Source organism: Protomyctophum parallelum (assembly GCF_964188405.1).
Source record: "Protomyctophum parallelum genome assembly, chromosome: 20".
Classification (NCBI taxonomy): Eukaryota; Metazoa; Chordata; class Actinopteri; order Myctophiformes; family Myctophidae; genus Protomyctophum; species Protomyctophum parallelum.
In genome coordinates this window covers 34,078,270-34,095,570 of record NC_139718.1, presented here as the reverse complement: position 1 = coordinate 34,095,570, position 17,301 = coordinate 34,078,270, and the positions used below count along the sequence as shown (strand labels likewise).

The 17,301-nt window shown below is 42.0% G+C and overlaps 1 protein-coding gene across 1 annotated transcript in view; it reads right to left on the bottom strand.

Annotated features, from left to right (window-relative positions):
- Positions 1 to 17,301, bottom strand: part of LOC310877364 (leucine-rich repeat and fibronectin type-III domain-containing protein 2) — a gene marked incomplete at its 3' end in the record, with an annotated part of 161,845 nt that overhangs the window by 29,178 nt on the left and 115,366 nt on the right. The window contains exon 3 of the mRNA XM_083791189.1: positions 13,118 to 13,201. The remainder of the gene's footprint in view (positions 1 to 13,117; positions 13,202 to 17,301) is intronic.

Genomic DNA, 17,301 nt, shown 5'->3' with positions numbered 1-17,301 from the left:
TAATAAATTGCTGTACGAGTTCCAATCTGGTTTCAGAACATCCCACTCCACTGACACATGCCTCCTCTATTTGAGCGACCACATCAAACACGAGGTGGACGCTGGAAAATACTGCGGCATGGTCATGCTGGACCTCCAAAAGTCTTTTGACACCGTGAACCACTCCATACTGGTTAACAAGCTTAAAGCTATTGGTTTTGATAGCACATCAGTGAGCTGGATGCAATCCTACCTGGAGGGGAGAGAACAGATGGTGGAGGTGAACGGAACACTGTCCCCTCCCCTCCCAGTGAGCTGTGGCGTCCCACAAGGAAGCATACTAGGGCCTTTACTGTTCCTAATATATGTTAACGACATGACTTCAGCTTGTGACTGCAACTTGTTCCTGTTCGCAGATGACTCAGCACTGCTGGTCTCGGACAGGAACAAACTGCAGGTTGAAAAGACCCTCAGCTCTGAACTCGGTAGAATCTGCACCTGGCTCGCTGATAACAAACTATCCTTACACCTGGGAAAAACTGAATCCATCCTCTTCGGATCAAATAGTAATCTCAGCAAGGCAGATGGCTTCTTGGTTAGAGTGGGTGACAATATTATCACACGAAAAGATCAAATTACCTACCTAGGTTCCATCCTGGAGGCCAATCTTTCCGGTGATAAGATGGCCACCAACGTAATCAAAAAAGTCAATCAAAGAACAAGATTCCTTTACAGGATCTCCTCACTGGTCAGCAAAAACACCTTGAAGACCTTAACAGGAGCCCTCGTACAAGGTTTCTTTGACTATGCATCCACCTCTTGGTACCACAGCACCTCAAAGGCCCTTAAAACAAGGCTCCAGACCTCCCAAAACAAACTGGTCAGGCTCCTACTTGGCCTCACCCCCCGAACCCACCTCACCCCTGCCCACTTTGACAGGCTGGGATGGCTTAGGGTCGACGACAGAGTACAGCATCTTGCAATGGGTCTGGTCCACAAGATTCGATACACCACCAAGATACCCATGTACCTGTCTAAATACTTCCTTAATGTAAACGAAGTCCACACCCACAACACCAGAGGGAGTGCAACAAACCATGTACAACCCAGATTCGGCACAAACAAGGGACTAAATTATTTTCGCTCCTATGCCACCAAAATGTGGAACGCCCTACCAACAGTCATTAAGACATGTGAATCCCTTGACTCCTTCAAAACCGCTCTCAAAGGGCACCTACGGATGGCTGCAATTCGAAACTGGCCTCTGTAAAATCTGAATCCCCCCACCCCCCATTTTCCCTCACTGTATATTGTATCTTTTCCCTTTTTTGCTTCCCATATGATGAATTCCTGTTCTGTACTTTAGCTACATAGAAATGTCTATTTGTATGTCTCTAAATGTTTGTACGTCTTTAAATGTTTTGATGAATTGAACAATGTGGACCCTGTTGTAAACAAGTGTAATGCTTAATTGGGTCGTCCACTCACAGTTGACAGTCTTTGTATTGAGTTTGTGCTTAAAATGTACTGTAAATTCTACAAACTGTTAATAAATATTTCAATCAATCAATCAATGGGAGGTTTACTATGAGAGACGTGGCATATTACTTCATTCACAGCCACTAGGGGGCGCCAAAAGTCCCGGACCGCCACCACATATATATATATTATATATATATTATATATATAATATTTTTTATGTTAAAAAGGCGTTAAAGACGTCGTTGACAGTGTAGGACGACTCATCCAGTGCCACCAGTTGGATACCATGTTTTTGCCCTCATTGCCACCGAAGCCCATTATAAATAAAAGAAAGAAAATGAAATTATATTGTGCATGTCATCACCTGCACACCAGATTAGAGGAACTTTCAAAATATGGATAAAAAAAAAATAATCTTGTAGCCTACATCATGGGTGCTTTTGTATCGTAGAGGAAGCTTTCACACTCCAAGCAATGCCACCGCATAGCTTTGGAACACCTATACAGCTTGTCGCAAATTGTTTGGCTTTCCAGTGAGACATTTACTGTAGCTCACTCCAAGCCACACTGTGGTCAGAATGCAGAGAAGATAGCATTAGCATTCAGAATCCATCTGAAAACGGTAGACATGAAAAGACGACGTCAAAATAATTTTGAGTTGATGATGCAAGCGGATGAAATGTAACGTATCTGGGTACGCAAGCACACTAATCCTCACACTTGGACTTTGCATCGATGGTTAAATAAGTGTGAAACGGCAAATACCCTGTATATGTAGGGGCGGCAGTGGCTCAGGGGTAGAGTGGCTGGATGGCAACGCGGTTGCCAGTTCGAACCCGGGCTCCCCCAGAGTTAGTGTCGAAGGGTCCTTGAGCAAGACTCTGAACCCCTAATTGCTCCTGATGTGCTGCAGGTTGGTGCCTTGCATGGTGCCTTTTTTTCGGCGTATGAATGGGTGAATGTAAAGCTCCTTGGATAAAGGCGCTATATAAATGCACCATTTACCATTTATGTACTGTAGAACAAATATACATACAGTATATGCAGGTATATTTGCACTTGTGGGTGAAATGTTTAAGGTTGGGGCACTAAAATAAAGTCAAGACCTAACAATTTGCAAATGTGGCTATCTTCAGCTTTTGACACCATTCCATGTGTTCACAACGAGCTTGGAGAACTTGTAGATCGGCTATTTTATTTTATGCAACACCACTGTGATGTGACGAAGAATAAATTAAGCATAAGGCGTTGACTCATGAACAGAAACATCAAACAAAAAAAAACACACGGAAGCTGGTGCAGCGTTTTGACGGCATTAGTTCAGCTCCAGCAGTTTTGTCACACCGAATAGGCTGGGGATTGAAAAGTTGCAATGCTTTAGCGCAGATCAATGTATTCCTTCCCGAGGAATTGTGCATTGTGTGCAACAGAGGTGGCCTACTTTACAATGTTTCATAAGCCGCTTTAGTTGATGGTGGGGCCTATTCAGGAGGAGGACCCGATTGTAAAGTGATTAATTATTATGTGAAATAATGACGACAAAAACACAAGCGCAATCCCAGGGTAATTATCAATTAAGAGCGGAATTATTGTGATTTGCATATGTAATGCAAATCATTTAATGCGGTTACGCTACGTTGCATTCGTGACTATTACCTGTCATTGTTCTATTAAGACGATTAAAGGTCCCAGTGACAATTGCTTTGGCAGTATAATGTGAAGTAGGCCTACACGCAGATAGGTGTAATCAAACCATTACATGATGTGAGTGGTGATTACTCGACAGTTGGAACCAACAGGCGCACAACAAAAAAGAAAAAAACAAGCAGACATAGGGCTGCCAGACCTGTCTGGAATGCCTGGGAAATTCAGTTCAGGACAAAGATGTGGGCAGCGCATAAAGCTCCTCTAAATTGGTTCATGCCATAAAAACTCGCAAAACTGGAGCGTGGGAGTGCTGTCAGACTGCCTGGATCATGTCCTCCTCTCTGCACTTTCTCCCCGCGGACGCCGAGCTCCCTGATTTGGGAAGCTATAGTGTATAAGGACCATGATTGCAGTACGGTTACTGCGCTGTGGTTTCAACGCCTTCAGGTTTCTCACAGGCTGCATAAATCCACAGAACCCTGTGTTCATCACTGTGAAGCATCGGCATGTTTATTTTTAGACATTTAAACCCTGGTTTTATTACTTTAACTCCGTATGTTTAGGTCTTATTTGCTCCCTTTGAATTCAAAACACGAATTGATCGCTGTGGTCTCTATGGTTTAACACACACATATATATTAACACACACTATTATTATTGTTGTTATTATTATTATTATTTATTTCACAACTGACAACACAAGGCGCTCTTCTGCGCCCATCCGAGAGCGCATAAGGGCGGAGACACCTATACACGGTACCACTTGAGGTCGACACAAATGGACTTCAATATAGCTCTAAAAGCACTGAATATTGATAACATAACATAAACTACTGTAGCAGGTGTGGATGTGAAACTGCACAACCTATTTTCTCCTATTTCTCATGTATAGATAATTTACTGACAAGCTGCCATAGATGGGCACCACCACCTGGCCAGCCTATCGGCACCCCAGCATGGCTGCATGGCTTGAGCCAGAGCCACCTGGAACTCACGCTGGACCACAACTCTCTTATTATTGGTGATATTCTGTAATTAAAAGAATAGGAATAGTCACTTGCTATTGTTGCAACCATGCACCCCTCCTCCACTGTGATTGTACGGCTGGATAAAAGTGACAGTGTTGAGCGAATCATTCTACCAAGAGTTGAACGGAAAGAAACGTGTAGAGAATGTTTATTTGTCAGATATTGTAATGTGAGTGATGTCTTCTGATAGTAGGATCTATAATTGTATTAAATAATGCATATCTCAAATTAAATCTCCTGCACTGACGACCTCTGAGTCAGAACATTGTCAATAAATGACTTCAACTCTGAGGGGTCATTTTAACTGTAGCTAACAGGGGAGTTACGTACATTCAGTTATGTACAGTATACATTCTGTGTCCGACGCAGATAATTGCTTGACCTATAGATTCATAATGAAGACAGCCGGCATGCGCAAACCTCAGGGTAAAAACAAAACAAAAACAAAAAAACTCTGAGTTGGAAGTGGGCCATATTGATGTAGACAAGCAATGTCAGCTCATGCCAATGAGGAAATAACTCTGGTGGTAATTCAAAGGAATGGCCCAGGCTTGTTCTCTGCCATTATTTACGTGATCAATGGACTTTTGGCTTCTCGAGCATTGCTCCATATCATGTTTGATCTAATGGTATTATGCAACGTGCATGATATTTTGTGCAGGATGTGTGCAAGTGCAGGGTGTGGCGGGGGGGGGGGGGGGGGGGGGGGGGGGTGCAGGGTCGATATTGCATTCAAAGGATAACTGATATGAGCCTTTTACAGACACTAACTACTTAAAACCGAGCAGCTAGGGCAACAAACCAAAAAAACAGTATAGGTCAAACATATATACTGTTTGTTAAAGAGCTGGAGAGATGAGGAGACCCCCGTTACTAAACAAACGCTCTACTGCAATTATTACTATCAAGCTTTAACCGTTTAATTAATTTAATTGCAACTCCGTCCCCGGCAAGCCGCCCCACGTCTGAAATGGTGTGGGGGGTCCCTGTACTGTACTGTACTGTCACACCCGAAATCATCATATATTCAAATTGTCTCTCTTGTACATGCTTAATGACAACACAAATTGCACAGCTGTCCCAAACCGAAATGACATCATGCTCAACACACAGGATATACAAACATGTATGCATTTTTCAACATTCCAGAATACCTCAGAGGGTGTGTGTGTGTGTGTGTGTGTGTGTGTGTCTGTGTGTGTGTGTGTGTGTGTGTGTGTGTGTGTGTGTGTGTGTGTGTGTGTGTGTGTGTGGCTGCGCAACTGTGACACTTGGTGGTGAAAACCAACCAAACGCTATTTCCGTGCTCGGACATGGCCAGGGACACACATAGCTGTCCATAGGAGTGGCTGCACCACTCAAATATCACTTATGGCACCTTTCATGGAAGGAAGCCTATTAGCATGCCTACTTGTCTTCATACAGTACATCTACAGTAGCTTTGGAAAGCGTCTGATTAGTCTCAAAGGCTTCCATGATTTAATGGCTATTGTAAAAGCAATGAAAGGTTTTGTTTTATTGGAACTATTTGGCTGACAGCGCAGACAGAGTATATCATTTTATACTGTGGTTAAAATAATATTGCTGGCTGTAAGGCGGTTCTTTAATCTCTGTGAAATTGATGTTTTGTGTCATTTTCACAGAAATGAAGAAGCTGTTTGTTTGTTAGACCCAGGTGATGAGGTCTGTCAGTTGCTATTAACCGGTTAGATTGAGAGTGTGATGACATTGTTGGTCCCTCATGTGTACGCTTGGTATATATTCCTCTGCTTGGAAGATACAGTAAGTGTAGGAAATGGCATGATACAGTTCTCAAAAATGTTTTACCACATTTTTCCACTCACAGCAATGCAATCAATGAACAACAATGTCTTACTGTTATAGAAAATACAATATCACCGTTCCAATGGAATGTTGTTTTGTACAGTGTGTAATTTCATGTCATATCATATCCCACGCTCAAATCTCAACTTATTTTGACAGTTTTGTGCAGTGAACAGTATTAGCGGAGATCATTGTCTCTCCACATGTTGTTCCACACAGCAGATGTACAGTGTGGTACAGGGCCAGTTCAACGAGAAAGGGGATGCCATCTGCAACTCTGCCAGTCTAGTTTTTTCCCCCCTCTGTGTCTTTGATCACCATTCTTTCATCTTTTGTGAGCCGGGGACTGCCACGAAATTGCTTTATAGCATGATATATGGCATTCCATTTCGAAAGCGTATGAAAAATAAATTAGATTTCCCTACGTTTTTTTTTGGCATCAACCTGTCTCTCCGCCTGTCTTTCCATCACACCTGGCCTGCCTCCCCGTCCCTATCTACGTGTGTGATTGTGACATGCGCAGAGAACATCAACACTGAGGGATGATCTCACTGGGTTAGAAGAGAATGAGAGGATCATCACCTTAATTTATACTCGGAAGTACAATTGAGGGCAAGCCCTCATTTTCAATGTAGCCAAGGATCAGCCAGTTAGCGCATGCACGCACGCAGACCATTTTCCAGGTTCCGATCAGGTGATACAGTAGTTCAGTAAAAAGTAGAGGGTGGCAAAAACGAGTAACAACTTAAGCAGCCATATTTAAAAAATAGCAGAACTACTAGCTCGCATGTGTGAGCTTGTACATCTGCTATTGTCACTAGTGTTGAAAAGAAATAAAGAAAATGTTGAATATATTTGTTTTGCCTATAATGACCAAACCCGTGTAATAGCGTGTATGTGTATCATATATATCATGTACTGTAGAAGATGTACCGGTGTGGACTAAGATGCCCTGGCCAGTGACCACTGACCTGAAATCGGATTAATTGTTTAAAAAAAATCAACAAACACAAAAGACGCCTCCCGCCCTGCATGTTCGAATCCAACCCCAATCTCTTGTCTCTCTCTAGTCTAAAGTATCTGAAATAAAGCATACAAAAGGCACATGCAGTAAGTGTAGCCATTGGGGTCGGCCTGTACCATCCTTTTAGAATCAAAAGTTGAAAAGAGATAACTAATTCACACGACACATGATGGCTTTCATAACAAATTGAATGTAAGCGATGGCCGCCTTGATGCTGTACTGAGATGGAGTTTGACAGATCTGGTTTGGTCAAAAAGGAATCGTCACACTCCCGCTCTCACGGCAGACTAAACCTATATATCTTCATCCAACTCAGGTGTCATGAAATCTTACAGAGCTTATAATAACATCCAAAGCTCAGCAATTTTCTGAAGCATAATATAATGTGCTCAATGTTAGTTCCACATGCAGCACACCCACGTGTGGTCAGAGACCACGTGCGTTTATGAATGGACTCGCCCGTTGCCCATCAGCCTCAATTGTGCGTTCTTATAACATCATCTTCACCTAGCTATTATTAATTGTCCTGTCTGTATAGCACGAGTCCATATTAAGACAAAACAAATGTTCACGTATGTGAACGAAAGTGAACCTGTAACATTATAATCTGTAAGTAGCATGTGAGATGTCAAACTAGGGGGTTTTCATGATTCTGAATCCATTCCAAGCATTAGTTTTGCACGAAAAACACTCCTTGGGCTGAAAATGGACATTGCCGTCATCACAAATGTGATGAGGTCAGCACATTTTGGGCACATTTGGGCAAGTGGCTATGGCCGAATTTAGCCCAAGGAGTGTTTTTCGTGCAAAACTAATGCTAAAGGCATTAGCAGGCAAACTAAAGGCATTTTGCCTTATATTGGTTGTTGATGGTACCCCGACTTTCAGCAGCTGTCAAAATTCCCCTAGGGTGGTTGAATAGAAACCAATGTGAGATATGTTAGTAGACACCTTTACAAACACATTGGTGAAGAAAATTCTATTCCCTGACTAGGGTGCTCTTTTTTGTGTAGACAGGAACTTGGTTGGGCTCCTCCCATTTCTTAGTCCTCGTCCTTCAGGGCGCTTCTGTGTTTATTCCTTCTAACAGCAACACAGGGCCAGCCTTCACCGCCAAGTAGGGTTACAGGTTATAGCTTTCATTCATAAAGAAACATGCTCACATACGAAAACATTGTGTTTAATTTCATTTCAGTGAATCTGTAACGGTATGACTATACAATATACCAAAATAGTCACAAGGAGTGAGGGATTTGTGGAATATTTTTGATCATTCGCGGGTGTCTGTGAGCCGATCCCATATTTGTGGAGGCTACCGGAACGTTAATTGGCATGTCTGCAAAGCCTTTCAGATCACCTGTAAAACGTATTAATGACTTTCAACTTGCCGGCGTCCATATTCTGGAACCATTAGAACCGTAAATGTTTAAAGAAATCACACCCGTGTGAAGTGAGTGGTGCAACTCCGTGTGGGGGTCCCCGGGAGGTCCCCGGAACTTCCAGAACCACAGGAAATAGCCCAGGGTGCCGGCCCGGTTCCGGCGGGCCGGTTCTGGCGGGCCGGTTCCGGCAAGCCGCCCTGTGTCCGAAACGGTTCAGAAATGTCAGCGTTACTGTGTGGGGGTCCCCAGGGGGTCCCTCTACTGGACTGTACTGTCACTTTACTGTACTGTCACACCCGAAATCATCAGTTAATATATGTGTGTGTGTGTGTGTGTGTGTGTGTGTATTAGGCTGCCCAACAGTGACACATGGTGATGAAAACCAACCAAACGCTATTTTCGTGCTCGGACACAGGGTCACAGGCAGCCAGAGACACACAAAGCTCCATATAGGAGTGGATGCACCACTCAACAAGTTCCGAAATAGCTAAAACAGCCAATCTGCAAACGCCCAATGACCAATGTCTTGTGAGCTTCAGTGGTTAAGCCTGATTTATTTGTCACATTGTGAGCTTTAAAGTGGCTATTTGATGTTCGACACATCATACAAGTGAGTGTAAACGAAGCATGACACTGGTTGAATGGATTCTCATTCTGAAATCAGAATCAATGTTATTGTCACATCAAATTACACGTGTAGAATAGTGGGTGAAATTGTTTTTGTACGTGCTTCTCAACATTGTAAATAACAGTGGTAGAAAGAAACTACAGTAAGTGCATTTACTTAAGTAGGCTTAAGTAAAATTAGGTATTTGTACTTTAATTGAGTATTTCCAATCTTCAAGTATTCTACTTTTACTCCACTACATTTATTTGAAAACTTTAGTTAGGCCTACTAGTTAGATTGCAGATTTTGATTATTATTTTGTACAAAACATAGACATTAACCACTTCATTAATGCCATTTGAAAATATCAGATTTCAAAAGATTTTTATACATTTGAAAACTTGAAACGGGACATTCTGCATAATGAGTACTTTTGGTACTTTAGGTGCATTCTGATGCCAATACATTTTGTACTTTTACTCAAGTACATTTAGAATTTCTGACTTTTACTTAAGTATTTCTATATTGCAATATTGATACTTTTACTAAATAAGAATTGTGATTAGTTTTCCCACCACTGGTAAATACAGAGAGTTCAAATAGGGAAGAGATATAGGTTCCTATCTCTTGTGTGTGTGTCTGTCTCTGGTATAATGTGTTCACAGGAAGGCAAAGTCAAATCAATCTATAAATGAATAAAACACATAGCAATGGATATGCAGCATTAAGTAAAAGAGAAATGCTTCTCATGCAGGAGGACGATATATCCAGCAGGTATAAATTGCAGCAGGTATTTAGCATCACAGTTTTATGTGCATAGTTAAAGTGTCATGGAATTGAAAAACAGAGCAACGGGTATAAATCATATCCATATCCGAGTATAGCAGTATGAAAATCACGTACATGGTTAAAGATGGAGTGCAGAGATTTTTTCCATCCTAAAACATGGGGGCCCGTACGCTTTTCCGACCAGTCATTGGTCCGACATGCGTAAAACGACCGGATTAAGATTGGCGAACATGCGTTAAGGTTGGCGAGCATGCGCTGCTCCGTGCTTGCGGTTATGGTTAGTTTTGGGTTTGAGGTAGGTTGTCGTTGTCGGACCAATGACTGGTCGGAAAAGCGTACGGAACATAGTACTGCACTCGAAACATGATCATCAGGTATTATTATTATATAAGGAGGAATATTTTTTTCAAAAAACTGTACAGTACTACAGTAGGCTATTTGTTAAAATGTTGTTTTCAGTTTTCAGTTCAGTATGCCTGGTTTGCCGTGTAGTGATACACCTGATCTGAAGCCGCACCCACAGCTGTATACCCTAAATACAAAGGGAAGACATCATTGCACATAACAACCACACCGAGGGGTCTAATGAAGTGCTGTCACCTCATAAACACATGAAAAAACTGGAAAAAATACAGAAATCACGGGACTCCATCCTTAAAGGGGCATGGCCAAAGAAAAACGTAGCAATATAAAGCAACAGAGCTTAGAGCTGCAACTTGAGTGGTGCCAGATGCACCACCCAAGATGTCTCCATCTCCTTTTTAACTATACTGTAAACTAGACATACGGTGGATTGGCTGTCAAAGGAAACCAAACAAAGCCCACAAGCTAGAGGTAATCATTCACTGAGCGCTGATCCAGCTTCCCATCTGTGAGGCAAAACAACAACGTGCCTGTACTGTATACCTCACCTTCTATAAGGACATTAAGTGCATCTGCTGCCAATCTGGCAAAACACGACACAAAGCCTTACATTTTAAGAACAAAAGGATTGTTAAATAATGCATCGAATCCCTTTGTGCTGGAGATAACGCCGTGCTTCAAGCAACTTGAAGCTTCAAAGCAAGTGCTCCTTTGATCGCTTTGTTAAATTACACGACACAGTGATATTGAAACCCACTGCTATGTCCATCTGTAAATATGCTAATTACCAAGACAGAGGCCCCATCTGTAAGTGATCTGCACGGAAAACGTTCCTTTCACCGTGCATCTTTTTTTTTCACTTAAAAAAGACCTCAGAATTGTACTTAAAGGCGTAGTGAAACGGAAATGGTGGACATTTTATTTTGAAGTTTCAGACGGTTTCAAGTTGAAACATCGCTCTGAAGTTTCTGAACCAGATACATATTTTAGCGTGATGATTACGTTGAAACCGAGTAATGCACTGTCTGGATGTTATCTTGAATGGGAATAAAAACGGAGGATTTCTGTAATCAATAGCAGCTGTGTTGGACAGATGCGCAGATATGGGGAATTAAACGGGTGAGCTTCATTTTTATTGGCTTTTATCGATGTGGTCCTCGACACATCATCGCGCAGTACGTTTTCGTTTTCAGGAAGTAATTAAGATTTTTATAGACTTTTGATATAAAAATACACAAAAATGAAAATCTACCCATTTTTTTGTTACTGTAGGTATGCTGATGACCACGGATGTGGTCTAAAAGTGTGAAAACATATTTTATTATTTTATTATTTAAATATATTTCACTACGCCTTTAAGTAGGTTGGGAGTGGCTTATTGTCGGAGTCTGTATATATAGCAGGCTACTTCATACTTCGTTATACTTTACATCACTGTCATCCTGTACTGTTGGCCATTAACAGGTCCTTCCACCTCCTTGCCATAATAAAAGCCTCTATTTAAAATAAATTTAATAAATAAATATATATATATATATATATATATATATATACACACACACACACACACACACACACACACACACACACAATATTAATTTCCCAGCCTACGTTAATTTGCATAGCCTATTTTCCTTTTATTTGAGCAGAATGGCCATTATCACGGGCAGTTGGGAAAATGCGTGGCTACGCTGCATGCGATTACATGCAGTATAGTGATTAACTTTCAGCAGCAAACAACAAAGCAGATATTAACTACGTGGGGAGGGGAATGTTAAATGATTGCAATGGCAGGGGTTGAGTGAAAAGTCACCTAAGCCCTGCACAGTATAGGCCTACAGTGTATGCCAAATAGCAACAGAAACAAAAAAAGCCAATCTACAAGCTTGCAGATCGGCTATTTCTTTCACTGTCATTCACCTAGTCACTGTGTCACTCTCACTCACCTTGGGCATGAAAGGGTGTGGGTGTGTACTGTTCTGTATGCATTACAAAACTATCCATATACCCATGACATAATATTTGCTGTATACAGTATCAGCCTCTTATCCACTGCCAGTACTCTCTGCTGTATAGCCTATATTAATATATTATACTCACAGGTGATATAGGTACAGTATACATGCTGTATTTACTGGTGATGGATTGTATATGCTTATATATGTTCATTGTTAGAATACGTTGACCCAGTCAGACAAGTGCAGATGACTATATGATCAGACTGTCACTCTGTCTATTTTTTAAATGATATTTTTTGTTCTTTCTTTTAATCCTATTCTGACCTATCTGTCTGTCTGTCTGTCTGTCTGTCTGTCTGTCTGTCTGTCTGTCTGTCTGTCTGTCTGTCTGTCTGTCTGTCTGTCTGTCTGTCTGTCTGTCTGTCTGTCTGTCTGTCTGTCTGTCTGTCTGTCTGTCTGTCTGTCTGTTTAAGCGTATCGATCTTTGCTTTCGCAATACAGATTGAAAACAACTCGTGACGTTTGATTCTCAGCCATCAAATAGACACAATATAATTACCGTGCCTTCCCATGATATCTTTATTCTGTTCTATAATGTTGGTCTGTTCAGCTTGCCGTGTGAGAAAGCTGATTTTAGGCTTTACATTAATTTCCCTGTTTCCTAGGAACTGGCTGAGCATTTACGAGCCACATACTGCATTAATCTGATATGTATTTCCCCACGTCTGCTGCATACGTAGTACCTCGGGGAAATGTGGGAAAAAATAATAATTCTCTCTCCCACTTATTGGCTGACTGTGGTTTCTTATCCTAGCATTAGCTTTGGATCATTGCATTGTTCCAGTATGTACGCTATAATAGCTTCCAAGGCCTGTGGGTGGTTTGTGCACACCGTGGCAAAAAGAAAATGAATGAAAAGAAAAAGAAAACGCCTTTGGAAAAGATTTAGAAACGGCATCATCTTGGTAAAAATATTTCAGTAGGCCTACTGAACACCAGAAAATAAATCAACTGAAGCAAAGTGTAGCTCTTACCTATATTGTGTGGTATTGTGCCATATGGTCCCTCGTAACAACTGCAAGGCCACACATTCACACCCAGTAATGCAGACAAACAGCCTGTAGAAAAGAACAAACACATTGTCACTGTGCGGCTCTCTATGGCACTGGTTCTCAATGTGGCATCCTGGGGGCCCCCACTGCCAGGGGGTCCCCATCTAAATGATAAATACAGCATCACAATAATTTTTAACAACCTCTATTCATCCATTTATACGTCAAAAACAGTTTGGAAAGTTTTGAACGAATCTTCTCTTCTGGGGTTCCGTGGCACAAAACACTTCCATTTGGGGGTCTTTGAGACGAAAAGGTTTGGAACCTCTGCTCTATATTTTGGTACAGCCACCACGTGGAGGCTTGCCCTCCATCGCCATGTAATATTCTCTTTCTGTTGTACTTATGACATATACTGTAGGTAACTATACTCTCCCTACCTTTTTCCCCTCTACAACAAATATAGCCGAACATTTGTCGCTGAATGTTGGCCATAGCATAGACACTATAGGGTATGTGGTTAAGAGCTTAACTCAAAACCTATAAAAGAGAGGCAATTTGACTCACAGCTGACTGTAAAAGATTAGCAGGAACTATGACTTTACATTGCGCCAGCTGCTCATACTGTGCAGGCAGTGCCATTATGATTCATAACACATTATCTGCTTCTCAAACAAATACTCTGAAAACCCCTTTAAAGCACATAGGGGGAAGGGCAGACTAGCTTATAGTTTATGGAAAACTATTGAAAATGGAACACAGTGGGGTGTTTGCGCATTGCTCCTGCTCCCCAGTGACATTATGATCTCGACAATGATTGAAAATACATTATTTCCCCTCTCTCCACTTATTTCTGTGACAGTTTTCCTGGAACTGGAAGCTGTTTCCTGCCGAATGCAGAATGAATGAGGAGTGCTATTAGTTTACTCTGTGTGTGTGTGTGTGTGTGTGTGTGTGTGTGTGTGTGTGTGTGTGTGTGTGTGTGTGTGTGTGTGTGTGTGTGTGTGTGTGTGTGTGTGTGTGTGTGTGTGTGTGTGTGTGTGTGTGTGTGTGTGTGTGTGTGTGCATATATCTGAATGTGAATGACCGAAAATGTTCAAAAGTCATTTAAGGATTTCATGCACCAACTGCTTGGTTTTGGGATGATGTCATTCTCTCACAATCGGGCCCAGCTGTGCCATTCTAAAGCTCCACTTTGATAATTGTATAGCATCCCGATTCTGGGCATGGGCATGCAGCCAAACGTTTAGCAAAACCAGCAGATCTACAAGCTCCAAATGTGTCTCAACATGACAAGCTGACAAGCGGCAAAGATATTTAGTGTAGATCAGGGGTCTTCAATAGGGTCTTCAGATACACTAGACTCGGGGCACCACATTGTTGTGTGATATAACAACTTTTTGAGCGGATGCAAAGCTTTTGAAGATTACGTCATAAGTAATAGCCATCTGTTATATGCGTTTTATATTGCTTTATTTTATATCTATCTGAAACGGCACATCTAAAAAACAACTTTGAGCCGGGCCGTTTGCTCACCCTCGCACGCATGGAATGTGCTCACGCATGGAATGTGCTCACGCATGCGTAGACTACCGCTAAATATAATTAGGATCTTCTTTGGCTCTTTTCACGGACTATTCGCTGTCCGTTGTGCTGACCAGACAGCCGACGTTCGGATCTGATTTCAGATTTTTCAACGCATCGCAATTGAAATAATAGCTAGCGCGAGCTAATACTAACATTAGCCTTTTCTTACAATGGAGGTCTGCGAGGCGTCTGCGAGTGGGGAAAACGGAAGTACTTGAGTAGTAATCTCCCCAATTCTGGCCTGCGCAAGGTAATTACCACTTGTGACTTGAAGAAAGGAGTCAAATGAATCTAGGCCTAAATATATATTTGTCCACGGACCCCCCCCCCCCCCCCCCCCATCTGAAAATATTATGTTTTGTGTTTAAAAAAATATTCAAAAATGTTTCAAGATTTATTAGCTTTTTTTTTAAATAGCAGATGTATAAGCTTATAGATCAGCTATTTTGTTTGTGGCTTTCGCCTTTATTTTATATTTTATAGAGGGACAGACAGGAAATGGGGAGAGAGATGGGGGGGGGGGGTGACATGCAATAAAGGCCGTCGGGATCGGGAGTCCCCGGCTGGGCTTTAGTGTGTAGCACTATAACCGTGCTAACACAGAACGCAGCTTGCATGGCATGCTCACCTTGGAGACATGTAGCTAACGCTACTCTGCTTCCTGACCGGAATATTTACGGTGGTTGAGTAAAGCCGGAATGATCTGAGAAGACGGATGGTGGATTAGGATGCTGATAGCACGGGCTTTACCATTCCAAGGATTTATTATTGGTCTTGTCGGGCTCTTAAAGTATAGGAACGCCATGGGAGAACAACCAGACTCAATTATTGACCGGCTCTTCTAGCCATCATTATCAGGCTAATTATGGCTCCGCTGGCAGGCGAAACTGTCACTGACTGATCCATGCGATAACGTGGTAGAATAACAAGTATGGCAATATGATCTGGAAGTGTAAATGTACGAGATGTTATTGTACTACACAGTTTCATCATCACCAAAACAAACTATTAGTCAGTGTATGAGCCCAGATTTGTCCAATGATGCCTTTTTGGAGGCTAACAATCTTTCCAGTATTCTTCCCATAATTTTAGCAATTGTGTTCTCAAAATTTGGGGACGGAATTGGTGCCAAAATATGCCAATATATGGCACAGAAATTGGTGACGAAATTGGCTCTGTGATTGGCTGAGCATTGCATAATTGCATGGTGTGCCACAGGGGACACCCATTATATAATGGCAAATAGAGGGAGGGAGGGAGAGAGAGGCAGCCAAGAGAGAGAGGTAAAGATTGATACAGTATATGTCATATCCCTGAATGGGTATTATTAATTGGGTATGGACTAGCGTTACTAATTATATAGTGAACATGACAGTTTCTCACAATAATTTTCTAATAGAGTATTTGGTGATCCCCCAAGGGGTGATTCTCTGCATGGACCCAGTGGTGGCCTCTATACTCTGAGGGAGTGCATGGAGGGGCAGCTGCATGGACCCAGTGGTGGCCTCTATAGGGGAGTGCATGGAGGGGCAGCTGCATGGACCCAGTGGTGGCCTCTATAGGGGAGTGCATGGAGGGGCAGCTGCATGGGGCTTCAGAGTCAGACGCTTAACAGACTGGAAGAGCCAGGGATCAAATCGGAGACGAATCCCAGACGGCTGCTCTACCTCCTGAGCCACCCTATAAATATATTGTTGCTGTCAGGCAGTATTTAAACCTTCTAACTTTGTGTGTGTTTTTTTTATCGTAAAAGAATGCCCCTGATCATACGACAGCATCACTCAGAAGCAAAGCATCAAAAGTAGCAGATCCACCAGCTCGAAACAATGTTGCACAAAGCAATGTCTTTTGAGATTGTAAATCTGCTACTTTTGCTGAAAAGTTACATAATAGAGGTTTCCACCAGATAGAGACGATTATGCTACTTCTTCTGGTATAAGTAAGCCTTGTCAAGCCAGAGCAGGAGCCTATCTCCTGTTTCTGTAGCATGTCGAGGCAGCTTGATGTACAAGTACACCCCCTGGACATGACGCTAGTATGTTGCAGGGATTTACCCCCAATCCAACCTTGATGCTGAGTGCTAATGGTCCCATTTTCTTTTGGTATGACCCGGTCGGGGATCGAACCCCAACCTCCCAGTCTCAGGGTGGACACTAACAACAAGGCCACTGAGTTACTTATTCTATTCATGCACAATAAACGGCAATCAATCAGCTAATAAGACTACATTATTAATTATTTGTTCATTATTTTGTTTGCATGCATTTTAATGGGAATCAAAGCTCCATAATCTGATCTAAGGTCATAGTTTGCACATGTTCAGAATGGATGAGCAAGATAGTGAATGAAAAGCGCCATTCACACCAAGCACTATAAGCAATATGTATTTAACTACAACTATATGCTATATAGTTTTTTTTGTTGTTGTTCTGACTCAAGTGAATAACAGCGGTAAATTATATATGTAGCGCGTGGTTAGGCCCTTAAATTATGTGTTTGTCCCTGGCAATTTATTTTATATTCTGCCCAGGTTGTAGATAGTACTCTTATGAGATCAGGCGTCCTGTGAATCCATACTG